Below are 24955 nucleotides of genomic sequence, written 5' to 3' on the forward strand. Positions count from 1 at the left end.
CCATGTGAGATAGAATTCAACATTTTCATTTTCTTAATTCTCTTACTTATAAAAAGTATCACTCACCAATTTGTAGGGTTATTATGCAGTATATTCACATGTAATAGAGTAAATGCATCATTCCCTTAAATCCCATATTTTTAATCCCTGTTCATACTCAAGAGTCTCCTGGAAATGTAGTATAAGTACTGATGGCACACTAGGTGCTAAAACATAGAAGAATAGATGATTACACTTGGCTACAAAAAAATAAAAAAAATTTCTGGCATGGACTTTAAGAACAGTTTCAGACTAATTTGAGGGTGCTGAATTCAGATCTGATCTTATAATTTCTCTATCACATCACGTTTTTGTGCTACAGGTATATAGCCAATTTTCAAGAATTCCATGATAAATATAAGTAGTGTATGAAAAGTGCTGGTTTATACGGTTCACTAAGGTAAATTTAGTTTTCATTTAGTCTCCCAATAAATGTGAGAATATCTTTGTTTTCTTTGAACATGCATAATTCCCATTTGTTATGATAACACCCTTTTTTTCTGTGCTACTGGGACAGTAGAGCTACAGCAGAGCATTGGGTGAAAACTGAATGGCCTCAGCGACAGAGTTTGGCATCTGGCAATAAGAATGTCATTCATGATCCTCTAGTGGATAGGAAGGACATTGTCTTTCCTCCCTTACACATAAAACTTGTATTGATGAAGCAGTTCGTCAAAGCTCTCAATCACAGTGGAGAATGCTTTAACTATACATGTTCAACTTTTCCTGGTCTTAGTGAAGAGAAGAAAAAGGCTGGAATATTTGATGGACCTCAAATAAAAACACTTATGAGAGACCCAAATTTTATCACATCAATGAATGAGACAGAAGAAAGAGCTTGGAATGCATTTTGTAATGTGGTGCAGAATTTTCTAGGGAATAAGAAAGCAGAAAACTATGAAGAGATTGTGGAAGAGCTACTAATGAGTCTGCAAAATCTTGGATGTAGAATGAGTATCAAGATTCACTATTTACACAGCCATTTGTACTTTTTTCCAGAGAACCTTGGGGATGTGAGCGAGGAACAAAGGGAGCGTTTTCATCAGGACATTAAAACAATGGAAGAAGGGTATCAAGGCCGGTGGGACTCACATATGATGGCTGACTATTGCTGGAGCTTGATGAGAGACAACTCAGAAGCTGTACATCACAGATCAGCCAAGAAAAGAAAGTTCAAATAATAACTGCCATTTGTCATTCATCTGAGTGCCATATATATGTGTTTTTATATTTTGTAGTTTAATTCTGTAAGTATATTTGATTTGCTGTACATAGACTTTGTAATCTTTGTTATTCCTTGATTAAAAATATACAATGTAGTATCGAAAATCATGTGCTTTTATCATAAAACATTAGATAGGAGTAATTTTCATCAAAAATTGAAAATATCTCGAAATCCTGATGTGATAGCCAAAAACAGAGTTCATATTCGTAATCAGCAGTCAAAATTGACTTAAAATATGTTTTAAAACCTTTTGCCAGAAAAATTGCGTTGACCAGTGTTATAGAACATGTAATGTAAGCGCAGATGTCGAGCTTTTTTCTGCACAGATCTGTCACAAAACCTGAAGGATTTCCTAGTGCTCGCAAAGTGAATGAGAGTCTTGAAGTCTCGCGCAAATGTTGCTTATTTTTTTTCTGTGCAGATTTAAATCTACAGGATGTCAATTCTTTCAGGGTTTTTGCTGCAGATTTCAGAAAATATACAACAAGAATCGCATGTAAAAAACGCAGCAAAAGCTAGCCTTTTGTTTGCACTGCATTTTTCCTGCCAAGAGATGTTCTTGGAAATCTCTGCTGCAAAAACTTAATTAAAAGCGCCCCTTTTTGAATAAGCATAGGCAAAACGGCGGCGCCGGGGTGGTAGTGCTCTGCACACATCTGCAAGGCACCAGTTACTTTGTAAGTACTATCTATATGTGTCTCGTGTTCCAGGAGCCTACTGGCTCTTCATGCTATTTTTCCACTTATTGGATGGTGATTTTACAGAACATGATCTACCATAGAGTTTATTTCGACTGTCTTATCCAGACCCCAACATTTTTTCTCCTGTGGTTCAGGTTTCCACATTTCAACTTTTGCACTTGCACTTTATAAAGTAATTTTGTGGATTCCTCTACTTCTATGTGAATTTTTGTACTTTATTTGTTACATTTGATTACACTGAATATGTTCTGGATAACCTAGTCTCTATAATTTGCTGTGCTTTTTCCATATAATACATGACACTGATTTTAATTATGTGATTGGTGCTAGTTGCTATATAACATTTATTTACTTGGTATGTGTTAAATCATGATTTATAATGGCAGGGCACTTCATTCAATTTTTTAAATATTCGTGAGATCAAACCTCCTCTTTTCCCCAATTTATATACTTGGGGTTGTGACTATATCTATTATTGTGGTAGTGTATTGCCCCAATTCCTTATAGACTGTGTTAATAGGTCCAAAACCGTAATGTATGCACATAAATATAAATATAATATAATATAAAACCACATGTTGAATATTTGTAGAGGTTTTTTACCTCAGTATTTGTAAAGCCAAAACCAGGAGTGGTTGATAAATGCAGAAGTGGTGACGTGTTTCTATTATACTTTTCCTCTAATTGTTCCACTCCTGGTTTTGGCTTACAAATACTGAGGTAAAATACTGACCAAATACTGAACGTGTGAATGTGGCCTAAGGCTAAGTTCCCACGATGAGCTTTTGGTGTGTTTTTGACGCTGCATAGTTTTGCTGCTGCACAAACGCAGTGTCTAACAGTCCCAGCAAAGTGGATGGTATTTATACAAATCTCATGGCCACCGTGCTTCTTTTTAGCGCAGCGTAAACTCACATTCGGTGCGTGTTTCTAGTCTGCAGCCTGTCAATTTCTCTTGTGGGTACGCTGAGTTTTCTGTGCAGAATTTCCCCAATTAAAAACTTACACTTGTTTTAAGGGTGTTTGTTAGGTGGAAAAGCATCAAAAACGTATACAATCTGCACATAAGTATGTCAATAAAATTGCCAAAGCCAAATACCAGGAAGTTTAAAAAATAAAGCAGCTTTATTCAAAATATGACACACCAACAAGAGACTAAAACTGCAGCGTCAAAACAAGATAAAACCACATGTTAAAAAAACGCAATTAACCACAAGTAACCTAATTTAAATAATATGTGCTGAAATTCTTCAACATCAAAAGCTCAACATAGGGAAGAAGCCAAAGACTAAGGGTACTGTCACACAGTGGCACTTTTGTCGCTACGACGGTACGATTCGTGACGTTCCAGCGATGTCCATACGATATCGCTGTGTCTGACACGCAGCAGCGATCAGGGATCCTGCTGAGAATCGTACGTCGTAGCAGATCGTTTGGAACTTTCTTTCGTCGCTGGATCTCCCGCTGTCATCGCTGGATCGTTGTGTGTGACAGCGATCCAGCGATGCGTTCGCTTGTAACCAGGGTAAACATCGGGTTACTAAGCGCAGGGCCGCGCTTAGTAACCCGATGTTTACCGTGGTTACAAGCGTAAAAGTAAAAAAAAAAAAACAGTACATACTCACATTCCGGTGTCTGTCCCCCGGCGTTCTGCTTCTCTGCATTGTGAGCGCCGGCCAGCCGGAAAGCGAGCACAGCGGTAACGCGGTGACGTCACCGCTGTGCTTTCCGGCTGGCGCAGACACAGTGGAGAGAAGCAGAACGCCGGGGGTGCGGCCCTGCGCTTAGTAACCCGATGTTTACCCTGGTTACCCGGGGACCTCGGCATAGTTGGTCGCTGGAGAGCTGACTGTGTGACAGCTCTCCAGCGACCACACAACGACTTACCAACGATCACGGCCAGGTCGTATCGCAGGTCGTGATCGTTGGTAAATCGTATAGTGTGACAGTACCCTTACAGTATGTCAAATACATGGCATTAGTAAATCAGATAATTTCCCTCAGTATGCCACAGACACAGTTATTACTTTTATTTAATCAGATTGAGAGAGCAAAATCTGTTAACATTCTCTTTTCATGTGAAAGTGAGAGGTGAACCAGTTTTATATAGCATCTGAATGGCAATGGGACCCTCATGCGCAAATCTGGCAGGATTTGGCCTGTTACAACAACTCACTAGTGCATAGAATATAATGGAAGCATAGATTTATAGATTTTACCCAATAATCCATTTAGATTATGTCTTAAATAACTACAGCCAACATGAACAAAGCAGCACAGATATTCCGTTTGTTCCCATACTGCACATGCCCAGTCTCTCCCACACAGTGGTATCTCCCAACTCATGAGCAGGAAGTCTCACACAGCAGTCAAATATTAAGGCAGTGGAGAGCCCTGCTTCAGACAACTTGAGGCCATGTTCACACAGCCTTATTTCACCATCTGTGCACAGACCACTTTGCCTGGACTGACAGCATGTTTATTGACCTGGACTTACTGCTTCATATATACATATGAGCACAAACCTATCTGAAACTCGCCTTAGTCTCCTTTTCATATTTTTAGTTTTCCTAATTACTGTATATCTGAGGTTTTGTATTTTGGTCTCCTTTTACCTGGTTAAAGGTACCGTCACATTAAGCGACGCTGCAGCGATATCGACAACGATGCCAATCGCTGCAGCGTCGCTGTGTGGTCTGTTGTGAATTCCGTTCTCGGGCTCCCTCCTGTGGTCGTGAATGGTACTTTGGTGAGTTCTGTCCTTGGACACCCTCTGGTGGCTTTGAGTGGAACTGCTGATCTTTGAGGTTGGCTTTCTCAGCTGTCCTCGTTTATTGCTGCTGCTGGCTTCCCTATTTAACTCTGCCCAGGTCGTTAGTCCATGCCAGCTGTCAATGTCTCAGTACTGGTTCAGATCTCTCTTGGAATTCTCAGATGACCTGACTACTCCAGCAGAAGCTAAGTCCTTGCTAGTCATTTGCTGTTCATTGGTTTTTGAAAATATTTTTCAGTACATGCTATGTTTCAGTCCAGCCTGCTATTATGATATTTTCTTGCTAGCTGGAAGCTCTGGGGGTGCAGAGCTGCACCTCCACACCGTGAGTCGGTGTGGAGGTCTTTTTGCACACTCTGCGTGGTTTTTGTAGTTTTTTATACTGACCGCATAGTTCCCTTTCCTATCCTCTGTCTTTCTAGAGAAGATTCGGCCTCCTTTGCTAAAATCTGTTTCATTCCTGTGTTTGTCACTTCCCTCTTAACTCACAATTAATATTTGTGGGGGCTACCTTTACTTTGGGGAATTTCTCTGAGGCAAGGTAGGCTGCTATTTCTATCTTTAGGGGTAGTTAGCTCTTAGGCTGTGAAGAGGCGTCTAGGGAGAGTTAGGTACGCTCCACGGCTATTTCTAGTGTGTGTGATAGGATTAGGGATTGCGGTCAGTAGAGTTACCACTTCCTCAGAGCTTGTCCCAGGTTTTCTGTTTTAACCATCAGGTCACTTCGGGTGCTCCTAACCACCAGGTCATAACAGTGGTTGCTGGAGAGCTGTCACCCAGACAGCTCTCCAGCGACCAACGATGCCGAAGTCCCCGGGTAACCAGGGTAAACATCGGGTTACTAAGCGCAGGGCCGCGCTTAGTAACCCGATGTTTACCCTGGTTACCATTGTAAATGTAAAAAAAAAACAGTACATACTCACCTTCTGATGTCCGTCAGGTCCCTGGCCGTCTGCTTCCCACACTGACTGTGAGCTCCGGCTGGCCGTAAAGTAAAAGCAGAGCACAGCGGTGACATCACCGCTGTGCTGTGCTTTACGGCAGTCAGTGCGGGAAGCAGACGGCCAGGGACCTGACGGACGTCAGAAGGTGAGTATGTACTGGTTTTTTTTACATTTACAATGGTAACCAGGGTAAATATCTATATATATTTACCCTGGTTACCATTGTAAAACATTGCTGGCATCGTTGCTTTTGCTGTCAAACACGACGATACATGCCGATCTGACGACCAAATAAAGTTCTGGACTTTCAGCAACGACCAGCGATATCACAGCAGGATGCAGATCGCTGCTGCGTGTCAAACACAACGAGATCGCTATCCAGGATGCTGCAACGTCACGGATCGCTATCGTTATCGTTGCAAAGTCGTTTAGTGTGAAGGTACCTTAAGTTTTGTACTAGATGTAGGCCCTTTATACAGTTTCCAAAATGCAACCGTATTTCATTAACCCAGCCTAGCCTAACATATCAAATAAACTTTAACCCCTTCACTCCAAATTGATAAACTTCGTCCACATGCGGAAGAAGTCAGCTATTTACATAGCTTAGACACTGAGGTTAACCATGTAAATACTGTTCTCAATCTTTAACAATGGCGTTTAAATGGATTGTGCATCAGTGCTTGTGTATACTACCCCCACCCTCATAATCTGATCATGGGTTTTCATGGCAGCCTACTGCCATCTTGATACTCCTGTAAAGCTTATCAACAGGGTCAGCTTCATAGGAAACAGAGATGTTTCCAATATACTGAAATACAGGTAGGTTTGCAGTAAATAATATAAGCAATTGTATGATTGCAGGTTCAATATAAACATTCAAATTAACTCTCTTTTCCTGCATTATTGATAAAGTAATTTTTAAGAAAAAACAAAATAAACATATTTGGTATTGCTGCATACGGTCTATTAAAATATAAATTGAATAAAGGAAAAAAACAAACACACTGGCGCTCACCACACTTGAGGGCGAAAGGATGGTGACAGGGAGAATGGGTGGTAGGTTGGACACCCCTAGCTGCTGGGATCACTAAACAGGATCTGTGCCTATCCTGGGAAAAAATAGAAAATTGTCACAAAAGCAGGAGGAGGTGTAGCAGCTGGCGCGATTTGGGTCCTGCAGTGGGACTACAAGCGCATCTACACATAGGGTAAGCACCTTCCTGCAACGCAGTGTTCATGCATATGTACATATATAACACATGTTTTAGACATTCTTCCTAGCATCTATCTACACCTTGTGTTAGGTATATATCTACAGCTACATCCCGGGTAGTAATCAGGACCTGGATACCGGCTACCTGACGTCTATTGTCATGGTTCCCAATGGCAAGGGAACGTCAGAGAACATAAATAACAGAACAGCTCTTGGGTGATGGAATCTCGAGCTGACCGTGAGCTAAACCTACCACACAACTAACAGTGGCCGGGTGGCGTACCTACGTTTTATCCCTAGACGCCTAGCGCCAGCCGGAGGACTAACTAACCCTAATAGAGGAAAAGACAGACCTGGCTTACCTCTAGGGAAATTCCCCCAAAAAGGAGACAGAAGCCCCCCACATATATTGACGGTGAGTTCAGAGGAAAAGACATACGCAGTATGAAGGTAGGTTCAGCAAAGCGAGGTCCGCTTACTAGATAGCAAGAAGATACAATAGGGAACTTCACGGTCAGCTGAAAACCCTATTAAAATACCATCCCGAAATTACTTTAAGACTCATGTGTCAACTCATGACACCGGAGTGGCAATTTCGGCCCACAAGAGCTTCCAGCTACAGAAAAATAACATAACTGTGAACTGGAACAAAAATGCAAAACAAACTTAGGACTAAGAGTCCAACTTAGCTGATAGTAGTCTAGAAGCAGGAACATGCAACAGAAAGGCTCTGGTTACATTGATGGCCGGCACTAGAATAACTGAGCAGCAAGGCTAAATAGGATACTCCCATATCCTGATGGAAACAGGTGAACAGAGAAAGTGAAGCACACAAGTCCAGTACCACCAGTGACCACCGGGGGAGCCCAAAAACCAAATTCACAACAGTACCCCCCCTCAAGGAGGGGGCACCGAACCCTCACAAGAACCACCAGGGCGATCAGGACGAGCCCTATGAAAGGCACGGACCAAATCAGAGGCATGAACATCAGAGGCTGTCACCCAAGAATTATCCTCTTGACCGTAGCCCTTCCACTTGACCAGATACTGAAGTTTCCGTCTGGAAACACGGGAGTCCAAGATCTTCTCCACAACGTACTCCAATTCACCCTCAACCAACACCGGAGCGGGAGGCTCAACGGAAGGCACAACCGGTACCTCATACCTGCGCAATAATGACCGATGGAAGACATTATGGATAGAAAAAGAGGCTGGGAGGTCCAATCGAAAGGACACGGGGTTAAGAATCTCCAAAATCTTATACGGGCCGATGAACCGAGGCTTAAACTTAGGAGAAGAAACCCTCATAGGGACAAAACGAGAAGACAACCACACCAAGTCCCCAACACGAAGACGAGGACCAACACGACGACGGCGGTTAGCAAAATGCCGAGTCTTCTCCTGGGACAACTCCAAATTGTCCACCACCTGTCCCCAAATCCGATGCAACCTATCCACCACAGTATCCACTCCAGGACAATCCGAAGACTCCACCTGACCGGAAGAAAAACGAGGATGAAACCCCGAATTGCAAAAGAAAGGAGAAACCAAAGTGGCAGAACTAGCCCGATTATTGAGGGCAAACTCCGCCAACGGCAAAAAGGCAACCCAGTCGTCCTGATCCGCAGACACAAAACACCTCAAATAAGTCTCCAAGGTCTGATTAGTTCGCTCAGTCTGGCCATTAGTCTGAGGATGGAACGCAGACGAAAAAGACAAATCAATGCCCATCCTAGCACAGAACGCCCGCCAAAATCTAGACACGAACTGGGTCCCCCTGTCAGAAACGATATTCTCCGGAATACCATGCAAGCGAACCACATTTTGAAAAAACAGAGGAACCAACTCGGATGAGGAAGGCAACTTAGGCAAGGGCACCAAATGAACCATCTTTGAAAAACGGTCACACACCACCCAGATGACAGACATTTTCTGAGAAACAGGGAGATCAGAAATAAAATCCATAGAGATGTGAGTCCAAGGCCTCTTCGGAATAGGCAAAGATAACAACAATCCGCTAGCCCGAGAACAACAAGGTTTGGCCCGAGCACAAACATCACAAGACTGCACAAAAACTCGTACATCTCGAGACAGGGAAGGCCACCAGAAGGACCTAGCCACCAAATCCCTGGTACCAAAGATCCCGGGATGACCTGCCAACACAGAAGAATGAACCTCCGAGATGACTCTACTGGTCCAATCATCAGGAACAAACAGTCTACCAGGCGGGCAACGATCAGGTCTATCCGCCTGAAACTCCTGCAAAGCCCGTCGCAGGTCTGGGGAAACAGCAGATAATATCACCCCATCCTTAAGGATACCTGTAGGTTCAGAATCACCAGGGGAATCAGGCTCAAAACTCCTAGAAAGGGCATCCGCCTTCACATTTTTAGAACCTGGTAAGTATGAGACCACAAAATTAAACCGAGAGAAAAACAACGACCAGCGCGCCTGTCTAGGATTCAGGCGCCTGGCAGACTCAAGATAAATCAAATTCTTGTGATCGGTCAATACCACCACCTGATGTCTAGCCCCCTCAAGCCAATGACGCCATTCCTCAAAAGCCCACTTCATAGCCAAAAGCTCCCGATTACCAATATCATAATTTCGCTCGGCGGGCGAAAATTTTCGAGAAAAGAACGCACAAGGTCTCATCACGGAGCAGTCGGAACTTTTCTGCGACAAGACCGCCCCAGCTCCGATCTCGGAAGCATCGACCTCAACCTGAAAAGGAAGAGCAACATCAGGCTGACGCAACACAGGGGCGGAAGAAAAGCGGCGCTTAAGCTCCCGAAAGGCCTCCACAGCAGCAGGGGACCAATCAGCAACATCAGCACCCTTTTTGGTCAAATCAGTCAAAGGTTTAGCAACATCAGAAAAACCAGTTATAAATCGACGATAAAAATTAGCAAAGCCCAAAAATTTCTGAAGGCTCTTAAGAGAAGAAGATTGCGTCCAATCACAAATAGCCCGAACCTTGACAGGATCCATCTCAATGGAAGAGGGGGAAAAAATGTACCCCAAAAAAGAAATCTTTTGAACCCCAAAAATACACTTAGAACCCTTCACACACAAGGAATTAGCCCGCAAAACCTGAAAAACCCTCCTGACCTGTTGGACATGAGAATCCCAGTCATCCGAAAAAATCAAAATATCATCCAGATACACGATCATAAATTTATCCAAATATTCACGGGAAATGTCATGCATAAAGGACTGAAAGACTGAAGGGGCATTTGAAAGACCAAAAGGCATTACTAAATACTCAAAATGGCCCTCAGGCGTATTAAATGCGGTTTTCCACTCATCCCCCTGCTTAATTCGCACCAAATTATACGCCCCACGGAGATCAATCTTAGAGAACCACTTAGCCCCTTTTATTCGAGCAAACAAATCAGTCAGCAGTGGCAGAGGATACTGATATTTGACTGTAATTTTATTCAAGAGTCGATAATCAATACACGGCCTCAAAGAGCCATCTTTTTTAGATACAAAGAAAAAACCGGCTCCTAAGGGAGATGAAGAAGGACGAATATGTCCCTTTTCCAGGGACTCCTTAATATATTCTCGCATAGCAGCAAGGTTCAGGTACAGATAGATTAAATAAACGACCCTTTGGAAACTTACTGCCCGGAATCAGATCTATGGTACAATCGCAATCTCTGTGAGGAGGTAGTGAACCAAGCTTAGGCTCCTCAAAAACATCACGATAATCAGATAAAAATTCCGGAATCTCAGAGGGAATAGATGACGAAATGGAAACCAAAGGTACGTCCCCATGAGTCCCCTGACATCCCCAGCTTAACACAGACATTGCTTTCCAGTCAAGGACTGGGTTATGAGATTGTAACCATGGTAATCCGAGCACCAAAACGTCATGTAGATTGTACAACACAAGGAAGCGAATCATCTCCTGATGGTCTGGATTCATACGCATAGTCACTTGTGTCCAGTATTGTGGTTTATTACTAGCCAATGGTGTAGAGTCAATACCCTTCAGAGGTATAGGAACTTCCAGAGGCTCTAGATCAAACCCACAGCGCCTGGCAAAGGACCAATCCATTAGACTCAAAGCGGCGCCAGAGTCGACATAGGCATCCGCGGTAATTGACGATAATGAACAAATCAAGGTCACAGACAGAATAAACTTAGACTGTAAAGTGCCAATTGAAATAGACTTATCAACCTTTTTTGTACGTTTAGAGCATGCTGATATAACATGAGTTGAATCACCACAATAGAAGCACAACCCATTTTTTCGCCTAAAATTCTGCCGTTCGCTTCTGGACAGAATTCTATCACATTGCATATTTTCTGGAGCCTTCTCAGAAGACACCGCCAAATGGTGCACAGGTTTGCACTCCCGCAAACGCCGATCAATCTGAATAGCCATTGTCATGGACTCATTCAGACCTGTAGGTGCAGGGAACCTGTTATGGTTTCCAATGGCAAGGAAACATCAGAAGCATAGAATAAACGGACAAGCTCTCGGGTGATGGAAACTAGAGCTGACCGCGATGCTAAACCTACACACCACACTAGAAGTAGCCAGGGGGCATTCCTGCGTTGTCTCTAGATGCCGTGCGCCAGCCGGAGAACTAACTACCCCTGGTAGAAGAAAACACAGTCCTGGCTTGCCTCCAGAGAATGTCCCCACAGGAGATAGCAGCCCCCCACATATAATAACGGTGAGAGCAGATGAAAAGACACACGTAGTATGAAAGCAGATTTAGCACAGAGAGGCCCGCTAACTAAATAGCAGAAAGATACAACAGAGGACTTCGCGGTCAGCTGCAAAACCCTTCAAAACACCATCCTGAAATTACCTTAACTCATGTGACAACTCATGACACCGGAGTGGTAATTTCAGCCCAACAAGAGCTTCCAGCTGCAGAGATTCACATAAGTGCAAACTGGACAAAACATACAAAAATAGACTTAAGGACTAAAGTGTCCAACTTAGCTGAGCAGAAAACTGGGAGCAGGAACATGCAACAGAATCACTCTGGATACATTGATGGCCAGCATTAGAATGACTGAGGAGCAAGGTTAAATAGGATACTCCCACATCCTGATAGGAACAGGTGAACTGAGAAGGCAAAGCTTGCAGGACACCAGTACCACAAGAGACCACCGGGGGAGCCCACGAACCGAATCACAACAGGAACCCCACCATAACATCTTTAATGGCATCAGAGAGACCCTCTCTGAAATTCGCCGCCAGGGCGCACTCATTCCACTGAGTAAGCACAGACCATTTACGAAATTTTTGGCAGTATATTTCAGCTTCATCTTGCCCTTGAGATAGGGCCATCAAGGCTTTTTCAGCCTGAATCTCTAAATTAGGTTCCTCATAAAGCAACCCCAAAGCCAGAAAAAACGCATCCACATTGAGCAACGCAGGATCCCCGGGTGCCAATGCAAATGCCCAGTCTTGAGGGTCACCCCGCAGCAAGGAAATTACTATCCTAACCTGCTGTGCGGGATCTCCAGCGGAGCGAGATCTCAGGGAAAGAAATAATTTACAATTATTTTTGAAATTCAGGAAACGAGATCTATCCCCGGAGAAAAATTCTGGTATAGGAATTCTAGGTTCAGATATAGGAGCATGAATAACAAAATCCTGTAAATTTTGAACCTTCGTAGCAAGATTATTTAAACTCTGAGGATCCATTTTAATCAGGTGAGATCAGAGCCATTCAAGGATTAGAAGGAGAGAGAGAGACAAAGGCTGCAATTAGAGCAGAAATGCAACTAAGTCAACTATAGAGCAAGCTCAGAGGAAAAAAAAAAATAAAAAAAATCTGCAGACTTCTTTTTCTCTCCTTTCTTCTGCCAACGGTTTTAACACTGGTCCGGCCATACTGTCATGGTTCCCAATGGCAAGGGAACGTCAGAGAACATAAATAACAGAACAGCTCTTGGGTGATGGAATCTCGAGCTGACCGTGAGCTAAACCTACCACACAACTAACAGTGGCCGGGTGGCGTACCTACGTTTTATCCCTAGACGCCTAGCGCCAGCCGGAGGACTAACTAACCCTAATAGAGGAAAAGACAGACCTGGCTTACCTCTAGGGAAATTCCCCCAAAAAGGAGACAGAAGCCCCCCACATATATTGACGGTGAGTTCAGAGGAAAAGACATACGCAGTATGAAGGTAGGTTCAGCAAAGCGAGGTCCGCTTACTAGATAGCAAGAAGATACAATAGGGTACTTCACGGTCAGCTGAAAACCCTATTAAAATACCATCCCGAAATTACTTTAAGACTCATGTGTCAACTCATGACACCGGAGTGGCAATTTCGGCCCACGAGAGCTTCCAGCTACAGAAAAATAACATAACTGTGAACTGGAACAAAAATGCAAAACAAACTTAGGACTAAGAGTCCAACTTAGCTGATAGTAGTCTAGAAGCAGGAACATGCAACAGAAAGGCTCTGGTTACATTGATGGCCGGCACTAGAATAACTGAGCAGCAAGGCTAAATAGGATACTCCCATATCCTGATGGAAACAGGTGAACAGAGAAAGTGAAGCACACAAGTCCAGTACCACCAGTGACCACCGGGGGAGCCCAAAAACCAAATTCACAACAGTCTATCATTACACAGCATTCAACCCCTGAGCGCGGCATCACCCTGTCTTTTTGTGAAAATATAAATTGAATTAACGAGAAAAAATATCAAAATTACAAATTTGTGTTTTTTCAGTCACCATTCCTCGTCACCCCGATAAATGCAATAAAAACCTTTCAAAACATCATGTCTACCCTAAATTTCTACAATAAAACTGTCAAATGACCTGAAGAATTATGTTTCTCAGTAATTCTGACCATACAATGAGCGCTATAAAAAACAAGACCCAAAAATCCATAATGCAATTGCATTTTTTTTTCACAATTTCACCGCACATGGATTTTTTTCCCGTCTTCCAGTACATTTAAGACTACGTTCCCATGATGAGCTTTTTGGTAGTTTTTTGATGTTACAGATTTTCTGCACCCATTAAGTAAAATAGGTTATTCATTTTTTTAAAAAACTCACCGAAAACTCATCATGGGAAATTAGCCTAATGCCATGTGCACACGTTGAGTATTTGATGAGTTTTTTACCTCAGTGTTTGTAAGCCAAACCAAGAAGTGGGTAAAAAATACAGAAGTGATGACGTGTTTCTATCATACTTTTCTTCTAACTGTTCTACTAAGGTAAAAAAAAACTCACTAAATTGTCGTGGCTTTTAGTGTTAAAATGAATGGTGTTATTCAAAACTGTAACTCAGCCTGCAAAAAAGCAAGCACTTGAATGGCTATGTTGAAAGAAAAATAAAAAAGTTATGGCTTTTGGAAAAAGGGGATGGAAAAAAGCAAATGTAAAAACAAAACATTTCAAAATAATTTGTACACAATATCCATTTTAGGCCAGGGTCGCACTTGCAAGAAACTCGCACGTGTCTCACGTCTCAATACCCGGCACTCGGGACTGGAGTGTGCGGCTGCATGTATTTCTATGCAGCTGAGCGCTTCGGTCTGAGTGCCGGGTATTGAGATGCGAGACTCGTGCTAGTTTCTCGCAAATGTGACCCCGGCCTTATATGATGGATTAGAGTAAGGGAAGAGTCAGATGGCTGTTTTACTAGAACGAGGATCGCAACGCAATGTTTGGACGGGCTCTCTGGACCTGAGAGTGACAGCACGTGTTAAAAATAAGATCGACCAAACAAGGTAAGTCTTCATTGTTCAACCACCACAACCCCTTTGTATGCCAGGCCAATGCCCAAACCCCATAACCTCCCTCTCCAAGATCACTGAAGGGGGGCTTAATTGTCTCCTCTCCAAATCGCACCTCACCACCTGTGCGCTTGACCCCATCCCATCCCACCTCCTCCCCAACCTCACCACCACACTTATTCCATCCCTAACCCACCTCTTCAACCTATCACTAACTTCTGGCACCTTCCCTTCTGCTTTCAAACATGCCACAATCACGCCTATCCTTAAAAAGCCAACCCTCGACCCAACAGCTATGTCCAGCTATCGCTCAATATCGCTGCTCCCATTCACTTCCAAACTCCTGGAGCAGCACGTCCACGCTGAACTTTCCTCCCACCTCTCATTTAACTTGCTCTTTGACAATCTACAATCTGGTTTCCGCCCTATCACTCAACTGAGACAACCCTGACCAAAATCAGTAATGACCTACTTACAGCCAAAGCTAACGGACAATACTCTGTACTCCTCCTTCTAGACCTGTCCTCTGCTTTTGACACAGTTGACCACTGCCTCCTACTACAGATCCTCTCTTCCTTTGGCATCAAAGACCTCGCCCTATCCTGGATCTCCTCATACCTTTCCAACCGCACATTCAGCATCTCCACACTACCTCCTCATCCCACCCTCTCTCTGTTGGAGTCCCCCAAGGCTCTGTTCTAGGACCCCTACTCTTCTCAATCTACACACTTGGCCTGGGACAACTCATAAAGTCCCATGGATTCCAGTACCACCTTTATGCTGATGACACTCAGATCTACATTTCTGGCCCAGACGTCACCTCTCTGCTGTCCAGAATCCCGGAGTGTCTATCAGCCATATCCTCCTTCTTCTCCTCTCGCTTCTTCAAACTCAATGTGGACAAATCGGTACTCATCATCTTTCCTCCATCCCATAGATCTTCCATACCTGACCTATCTATCGCATTTAACGACATCACGCTTTCCCCCATACCGGAAGTCCGCTGCCTCAGAGTAACCCTTGACTCTGCACTGTCCTTCAAACCGTTCATCCAAGCTCTTTCCATCTCCTGTCGCCTCCAGCTCAAAAGTATCTCCAGAATCCATCCTTTCCTCGACCGTCAATCTACTAAAATGCTTGTGCATGCCCTCATCATCTCCCGTCTTGACTACTGCAACATCCTTTTCTGTGGCTTCCCTGCTAACACCCTTGCACCTCTCCAGTCCATCCTTAACTCTGCTGCCCGACTAATTCATCTCTTTCCTCGCTACTCCTCGACTTCCCCTCTCTGCAAATCTCTTCACTGGCTCCCATTCCCTCAGCGTATCCAGTTCAAATTACTTATACTGACCTACAAAGCCATCCATAACCTGTCTCCTCCATATATCTCTGAACTAATCTCCCGATATCTTCCCTCACGTAATCTCTGGTCCTCCCAAGACCTCCTTCTCTCCTCCACACTTATCCACTCCTCACCCAACTGCCTCCAAGACTTCTCCAGAATATCCCCCATCCTCTGCAATTCTTTGCTCCAACACATCCGACTATCAACCACATTCGGATCCTTCAGACGGAACCTGAAAACCCACCTCTTCAGGAAAGCCTACAGCCTGTGCTGACCCCGCTGCCTCCTCACCACTACTGAAGCTACCACCTCAACAACACCGGAGCTCCTACAACCCTCAACCTATTGTCTCCATCCCCACTATCCTGTAGAATGTAAGCCTGCAAAGGCAGGGTCCTCGTCCCTCTGTATCAGTCTGTAATTGTTAGTTTGCTTACTGTAAGTGATATCTGAAATTTGAATGTAACCCCTTCTCATGTACAGCACCATGGAATCTATGGTGCTATATAAATAAATAATAATAATAATAATAATATGCTGCTGTCCTGTTCAAGCATTGCGCTGCGATCCCCGTCCAAGTTATGACCGTCTGACTCTTCTCTTATTAAGAGTTACCATGGGATTGTCATGATCCAGACCAGGTTTTGAGTCTTGTCTCTCCTTTCCTGGTCTGGTCATGTCAGGGGTTAACTTTCTCTGCCTCGTTCCGGTATCGGGTCTGCTATTTCTCTGCACCGCATCCTGAGAGCAGTGCCAGTTATTTCCTGCATACGCCGTGTGTAGCTGGCTCTAGTGAAACCCTGATTTGTCCTGCAGTGTTTAGCTGTCTTTGCCTGTGTCTGCTCATTTCTCTCTTCCCGCCCCGACTCTGTGTGGCCCTGTGTTTTTGGATTACCCAGTACTCGACTCTGCTTTGGCTCTGACCTGATTTTGTCTCGTCCTTCTAGTACTTCTGCTACAGACCAGTACTGACCTTTTAGCCCTCCTCTGACTCTGTGTTTGGGATTCCCCTTGGTACCACTCTTCTCTCTGATATTGACTCGCCTTGTCTGACTATTCTGCTGCCACCTGGTGGTAGCCTCGCTGCAGTTCTGCTGGTCTGCTCTGTGCAGGATTTCAGCCCTCTCTCTACTTTGCTGCCATCTGGTGGAGTTTGCATTTACCTGCCGTGTTGAGGCATGACAAGGATCACTGCTAGTCTCTCACTTTTTTGGCTGCTGTTCATGATGCATTTTTGCAGTGATTTTTGATTTGCATTGTTTTTTGTCTGCAGGAAAGAAGCTGCGTTTATAGTACCATCAAAAGCTATGAGATTTCAGAAATCTCATGTACACGCCTATTTTTTTTCTGACTGAATTTGAGAACTGCTGCGTTTTTAAAATCTGCAGTGTATCAATTGTTCCAGCACACAGGTTTTTACAGCATTTTCTTTTTTTGGTGCATTTTTTGGCAAATAAAACAAACTTTATTTAACATGTACTGTGGACAAATCACACGTAATCCGCATCCAAAAACAACGCAATAAAAGCAAACAAAAAATGAGAGAAAAACACAACAATACCTGTGTTATGAATGTAACATTTCTACTAAGAAGAAATCTTCTAAGAAGAGAGCAAGTTTTGGCTGCAGAAAAAAATTGTATCAGAAACGCTATGTGTGAACATAACCTACATGATGCTTTGTCAGACTTTTTTGCAGTTTTTAATATGTTCTGTGTATAATATGTAGAATTTGGATGGTAGTAATACAGTTTTAAAACTATAGCATAAATGGATATGAGATATACCAAAGTAAAGCATACTAATTAATAAAGTCTACATGACAGCACTGCAAAATTAAAACCGCTATACAGTATCCATAAAGTGTTCTACTTCTCTAAAGACCTATAATGACCACTATTATTGGCTCAGCTGAGGCTTTAATTAAAGATGTGTCTGCTATTTTCACCACTTCCTGAATTCCATTCACGTATGACATGCTAACCTGGGTTCAGACTCTGAAGAATGTTTATAGGGTGTGTTTTAACAAATGACATTATTATTGACAGGGCTATCCACAAAATGGCCCATTAACAGCCCTTTTGGGCTAATTGCAGAATTGGATGGATTTACTTGTACATATATCATTGTGTCCCTATAGTAAAAATGTGCTTTTATTATTATTATAATACTTATAAATGACTGTAATGTGTACTTCTATTGTTTGGTTTAGTAATCTTAAAGGGAATATATTGCCTTTTTCACTTATTAAAATTTATACTGTAAAGTGTAATTTTACTAGCCTTACGTTATTTTTTTTTCTTTGTAGAATAAAAATACAATTCAACAATAAGTAAAAGAGACAAAGTCCCATAGAGATGTCCATCATTTGAACATATATGAAGAACAAGAAATAAATTCTACATGTACTGTTAACAATAAGTAAATGCCAATAGAAGAAAGATAATATTAAGGCAGTGTTCCCACAATAAGCTTTTGGTGAGTTTTTGATGTTGCAAATTTTCTGCACCATTTCAGCACTATTAAAGTAGGTTAATTGTGTTATTTCAATGCATTTGTTAGTGCTTTTTTAAAAAAATGCATTTATATCATGATTTTTATGCTGCACTTTTTTGCGTGTCATGTCTTAACCCTCTCCCCCCCAAGCCTGGTTTCTCCTTCCTGATCATGCCAATTTTTCCATGTCTGACCACTGTCACTTTATGAGTTCATAACTCTGGAACGCTTCAATGGATCCCACTGATTCTGAGAATGTTTTTTTTCCGTGACATATTGAACTTCATGATAGTGGTAACATTCCTTTGATGTGACTTACGTTTATTTAAACGTATAAAAATTTGGCGAAAATTTGGCAATTTTCAAACTTTTAATTTGTATGCCCATAAATCAAAGAGTTATGTCACACAAAATAGTTAATAAATAAAAATTCCCACATGTCTCCTTAACATCAGCACAAATTTTTAAACAAAATATTTGTTGTGTTAGTAAGTTATAAGGGTTAAAAGTTAACCAGCGATTTCTCTTTTTACAACAAAATTTACAAAACCATTTTCTTTAGGGACCACCTTACATTTGAAGTGACCTTGAGGGGCCTATATGACAGAAAATACCTCAAAATGACACCATTCTAAAAACTGCACCCTCATAGTGCTGAAAACCACATTCAACAAGTTTATTAACCCTTCCAGGGCCTCCCATGAAGTAATTGAATTTGAAAGGAAAAATAAACATTTAACTTTTTTTAAAAAATTTCCTTTAGACCCATTTGTTTTACTTTCACAAGGGTAACAGGAGAAAATGGACCATACAATTTGTGTAATTTCTCCTGAGTACGCCAACACCCAAAATGTGGAGTAAAACTACTGTTTGGGTTTACGGCAGGGCTTGGAAGGGAAGGAGAGCCATTTGACTTTAGAATGCAAAATTTGCTGGAATAATTAGTGGTTGCCATGTTGCGTTTGGAGAGCCCCTGATGTGCCTAAACAGTGGAAACCCCTCACTAGTGACACCATTTTGGAAATTAGACCCCTCAGGGAACTTATCTAGATGTGTATGAGGCACCTGGACCCCACATGTGCTTCACAGAAGTTTATAACGTTGAGCCGTGAAAATAAAAAAAAAATCACATTTTTTTTAATAATATTTTTTAATTTTTTTATGTTCTTTATTTATTTTTTTTGCAGTTTTTAATAATTTTTTTTTGTTACTTTTTTACATTGTCCCAATATGGGACATCAACCTTATACTGACAGATCGCTAATCTGATACTCAGCAATGCTTCTGCACTGCAGGGCATCAGAGCAGCATCTGACAGGCAGGGGTGGAGATGTATCAGCTCCTGCTCTTAGCAGGCACTCACAAGCCACCATCCCTGAAGGACCTCAGCCAGGAATCACCATGGAGACCATCAGCACAATGCGATCACATTGCATTGTGCTGATGGAAGCAGACAGGGAGCTCACTCCCTGTGCGATACTCCTTGATGTCATTGTCACTATTGACAGCGTCATCAGAGAGTTTAATGTCCACAATCAGCTGACATTAGAGCTGACACCTGCATCAGATCGCCGCAGTGCTCAGTATGAGGATGCCGTCATACTAGCAGTATTTGGTCAGTATTTTACATCAGTATTTGTAAGCCAAAACTAGGAGTGGGTGATAAATGCAGAAGTGGTACATATGTTTCTATTATACTTTTCCTCTATTTGTTCCACTTCTGGTTTTGGCTTACAAATACTGATGTAAAATACTGACCAAATACTGTTAGTGTGACGGCAGCCTGAGACTGCGCAATCGCGGTGCTGTATATATACTGCGATTTGCGGGAACTAAGCTCCCAAAGCACCGTATATGTACGAAGCATGTCAGGTAGGGGTTAAACAAAGCTTCTTTGTTTTTGTTCCTTCCTGGTATTTGGCTTTGACTAAGCTTTATTGACATACTTAGTTGCAGATTACATGCATTTTTTGTGTGTTTCGGCCTGGGCTGTGGAGTTTGAGTCAGAGTTGTGGAATCGGTGCCTGTTGTGTTGCTGATGATGTCTGTGTAAAGCAAACCAAGACTGACTCCTAAAATACGGCAGATGGCAGAGGAAGTATGATGCTCTGGGCGTTTTTCTAATCTAAAATCGTCTATTCTGCCATTTATGTTAATGTCACTTTGATCTACAATAATGAATCCATTCATGGCGATAGCATCCTGATGTGAGTGGATTCGTCACTATTATGCATCCTGCTACACTACAAAAACATTCTTTGCAAACAGGAAATCTCATTCTATTATCACAATGGTCAGAGAAAATGGTAAAATTTTGATATTTGTCAATATAGATAATTAGGGATGGCCGAACCCAAACTGTAATAAGCTTTTGGGCTGTGGGCACTTTCGTAGCCATCACAGCCATGCCAAGTATTGCGATGACTGCGATTGGCCGGTGCACCATGTGACCCGACCTGTATAAATGCCGGATCACGGATGTCACTGCTATTTTACCCTGATTAGCATAGGGACAGGATGCAGCTGGAGTGAGGGACAGTGTTAGGTTCTGTAGGTGCACACTCTGCAAAAAAGCCTCTGTGTGTGTACTCTGCACCTCTGCTTGTCGGAGTACTGTGCCAAAAAGCATCTGTGTGTGTACTCTGCACTAGAGATGGGCACACTCTCGATGTTATTATTTAAATAATTTAAAAAAAAATCGTGGGGACCCCTCTATTCTTGATAACCAGCCTTGCTGAAGCTGAAAACTGATGGTTGCAGCCCGCAGCTGGCAGTTTTGTCTGGCTAGTTATCAAAAATACATGAGAACCCACTCCTTTTTTTTATTATTTATTTAGAGTGCAGACGCCGGCTGATGAATATTCTTATGAGCTGGCACAATCTCCCGCTGTTATTAGCGGCAGCAGCAGTAGGCTAATGGGAGCAGTAGTCCCATCAGCTGATTCCAGTGACCGGAGGTAAATCTTTTACCTCTGATCACAGCTGTGGATTTACGCTGTCATTTGACAGTGGGAATAGTGGCTGTCTGACCAGCAGTAATGAATTTACTGCTGATAAGAATCAGTGTTTGCAGCTCTGTCATGCACATGACAACGTGACAAACACCCGGTGTGCGGAGGCCGAACCTGAACAGTAACACAGACTTCCTGGTGAAGTCCGCGATCAGTGTCTGGCACGGACAGTAGGTGTTCGGTATGGACGCTGAACTTTACTGTTTGGGTTTGCCCATCTCTATTCTGTATGCATCTCAGTGGGAGTACTGTGCCAAAAAGCCTCTGTGTGTACTCTGCACGCGTCTCAGTGAGAGTATTGTGCCACAAAGCCTATGGGTGTACTCTGCAACCCTACCTGTGGAAGCAATGTGACAAAAATATTCTGTGTGTGTACTCTGAATGCATCTCAGTAAGAGTACTGTGCCAAAAAGCTTCTGTGTACTCTTCACCCGTGTCTGTGGGAGTACTGTGTCAAAAAGCCATGATTGTATGAGTAGCATGCCTAAAAATACCCTACATGAATGGTGAGGTCAGAACATGTTGAGGCGGTGTTAGATTAGATGTCTGAGAGTGTCTCCAGTTCCTTTGCACAATCTTTCACCCAGTCCCCTACAGAAAGCGCAGAGTTGGCATCTGAGGACCTTGTTCATCTGGTTTCCACTTCACCCACTTGAAAATCAGCCAAGTAGTCTATGCTCCAAGTTATGCAGCAGTCACTTCTGCTTTTTGATGACTCCGCTGGCTGTGGTTCTGTAGGCCATCCACCTGGCCTTGTCCCACAAGTGGAAAATATTGAGTGCACTGATGCCCAAGCACTGATTCATTCAGTTGGAAGATGAGTACGTGGGAGGGTTAGTGCACACGGTCAGCGAACCACTGCAGCACATATCTGATGATGAAGAAACACAGGTACCAACTGCTGCATTTTTCTGCAGTGTGCAGATGATGCGGGGGATGATGAGGTCCTAGACCTCATATAAGGCGAAGGCCCTCCTAGAGACGTGCGCAGTTCGGAGGAACAAGCAGGACAGCAAAAGAAGAAGCAGGGTGAAAAAACACAGCGGGTGGCCGCTAGCCAGTACATTGGCTGCTATTGGCCACCACGCCAAGGAAATGAGAACAGCAAAGCCAGCTGAAACAAGCTCCCTAGTGTGGTATTTCATCAGCCAATGTGCTGATGACAAGACATGAGTGATATGCATGCTGTGACGTCAGAGCCTGAAGCGAGGCAAGTGAGTTTTTCTCACGGTGCTAGCAGGGATCTCACCAAAGTCATATCAGTTTAGCCCAGCTGGGAACGCAGCCTCAGTGACGTCACCACTCAGTAACACAGCAGTTCAGTCACCAGTGGCTCTCAGCCTGGACGGTCACATCTTGGCACCGTCCAGGTTAAAAACTGTTTTTCTCCCAGACATGGATTACAGCGTGGAACAGAACGATGGACAGGTGTGGTATATTGTTGTTTTATTATTTTTGGTTTACTACAGGAGAACGAGGGTTTCGGTGGAATTAGGCAAGGTTGTAAGTATGGTTTAATTGAGATTACTAAAGGAGTCTGTGTCATTTTTTCAATTAAATGACTTTATTCTTGGTGTCTGTGTTTTCATACAATGTGACTATGGGGTTAGTAATGGGGGCATCTTATACACGCCTCTCTGTTACTAACCTTGGGGCATGATGTCATCGGACAATACATAGGAGATATCAACCCCCCAACTATCACCCCACTTGCCACTGCTACAGGGCAAGTGGAAAGAGCTGGGCAAAGTGCCAGAATTGGCGCATCTAACAGATGTGCCTTTTCTGGGCAGCTGCAGGCTGCTATTTTTAGGCTGGAGGGGCAATAGCCATGGCCCCTTACCAGCCTGAGAATACCAGCCCCCAGCTGTCTGCTGTAGCAAGGTTGGTTGTCAAAAATGGGGGGCACCCCATGCCATTTTTTAAAATTATTTATTTAAAATAATAAAAAAATACGGCTTGTGGACCCATCTATTCTTGATAACTAACCTTGCTGAAGCTGACAGCTGAGGGTTGCCGCCCCCAGCTGTGAGTTTTGCCTGGCTGGTTAACAAAAATACAGGGCAACCCACACCGGGTTTTTTAAAATTATTTATTTACAGCCCAGAAGCAGCTGATGAATACTCCCATCCACCGCTCCTGCTCTCGCTGTTATTAGCGGCAACAGGTGTCGGATGATGGGAGCAGTTGTACCATCAGCTGACACCAGTGACCGGAGGTGAACTGTATACCTCCGATCACAGCTAAGCGCTCATGATTTCACCGCCTATCAGAAGCAGTGATTGCAGCGTTGTCATGCACATTACAGTGCAGCAAACACTGGATGTCAAGTGATTGGGATCTGAGTTCGGGTCCGGGTACTGTTCTTGTTCCCCGAACCTGAACTTTTTGTAACGGCTTGGCCGAACCCGCCGGACCCGAACATCCAGGTGCCTGCCCATCTCTAGTCATGAGTGGCTTGACACAAGGAATGCGACACTTGTAGCCCATGTCTTGGATACGTCTGTGTGTGGTGGCTCTTGAAGCAATGACTCCAGCAGCAGTTCACTCCTTGTGAATCTCCCTCAAATTTTTGAATGGCCTTTTCTTAACAATCTTTTCAAGGATGCGGTTATCCAGGTTGCTTGTGCACCTTTTTCTACCACACTTTTTCCTTCCACTTAACTTTCCATTAATATGCTTGGATGCAGCACTCTGTGAACAGCCAGCTTCTTTAGCAATGACCTTTTGTGGCTTACTCTCCTTGTGGAGTTTGTCAATGACTGCCTTGTGGACATCTGTCAAGCCAGCAGTCTTCTCCATGATTGTGGAGCCTACTGAAACAGACTAAAGGACCCTTTTAAACACTTAGGAAGCATTTGCATGTATTTTTTGTTAATTATTCTAATTTACTGATATAATGACTTTTGGATTTTCATTGGCTGTAAGCCATAATCATCAACATTAATAGAAATAAACACTTGAAATAGATCACTCTGTTAGTAATTACTCTATAACATGAGTTGAAATAAATTAACTTTTTGATGATAATCTAATTTTGTGATAAGCACCTGTATGTCATACAGATGTCATATGAATGCTAGTTGAGAAAAATAGCATTGTACTTGCTTGACGCTCGTCCTACTTTTCAGGAACAACAACGGACAGATTTTATTTATGCTGATGAGTGTGAGCCCAAACTCACCATGAGGCCCTCTTCACATGTACATGTTTCTGGTACGTCTGGCATCCGTTTTTACACGTACCAGAGACACATAAATAATAATAATAATTACCAGAGACACATATCCACACATATCATTTTTTACCAGCAGCAAGAATGACAAGCGCCAATGCAAGTCTATGGATATGTGTAAAACACATACAGTATAAGGATTGCACCCTGTGCCATCCATGTGTTTAACATTGCAAAGTATAGGAGGAGCTTTGGAATTGATTTTTTTTAAGCTATACCAGAAAAAATGGATGGCACCTTGTTGACA

At 43.0% G+C, this 24955-nt stretch overlaps 1 protein-coding gene across 4 annotated transcripts in view; it reads right to left on the minus strand.

Annotated features, from left to right (window-relative positions):
• LOC143793116 (uncharacterized) overlaps positions 1-24955 on the minus strand; it is a 189694-nt gene that overhangs the window by 41347 nt on the left and 123392 nt on the right. The gene's annotated exons all lie outside the window — the stretch shown is intronic.

Source organism: Ranitomeya variabilis, chromosome 1 (genome assembly GCF_051348905.1).
Source record: "Ranitomeya variabilis isolate aRanVar5 chromosome 1, aRanVar5.hap1, whole genome shotgun sequence".
NCBI lineage: Eukaryota > Metazoa > Chordata > Amphibia > Anura > Dendrobatidae > Ranitomeya > Ranitomeya variabilis.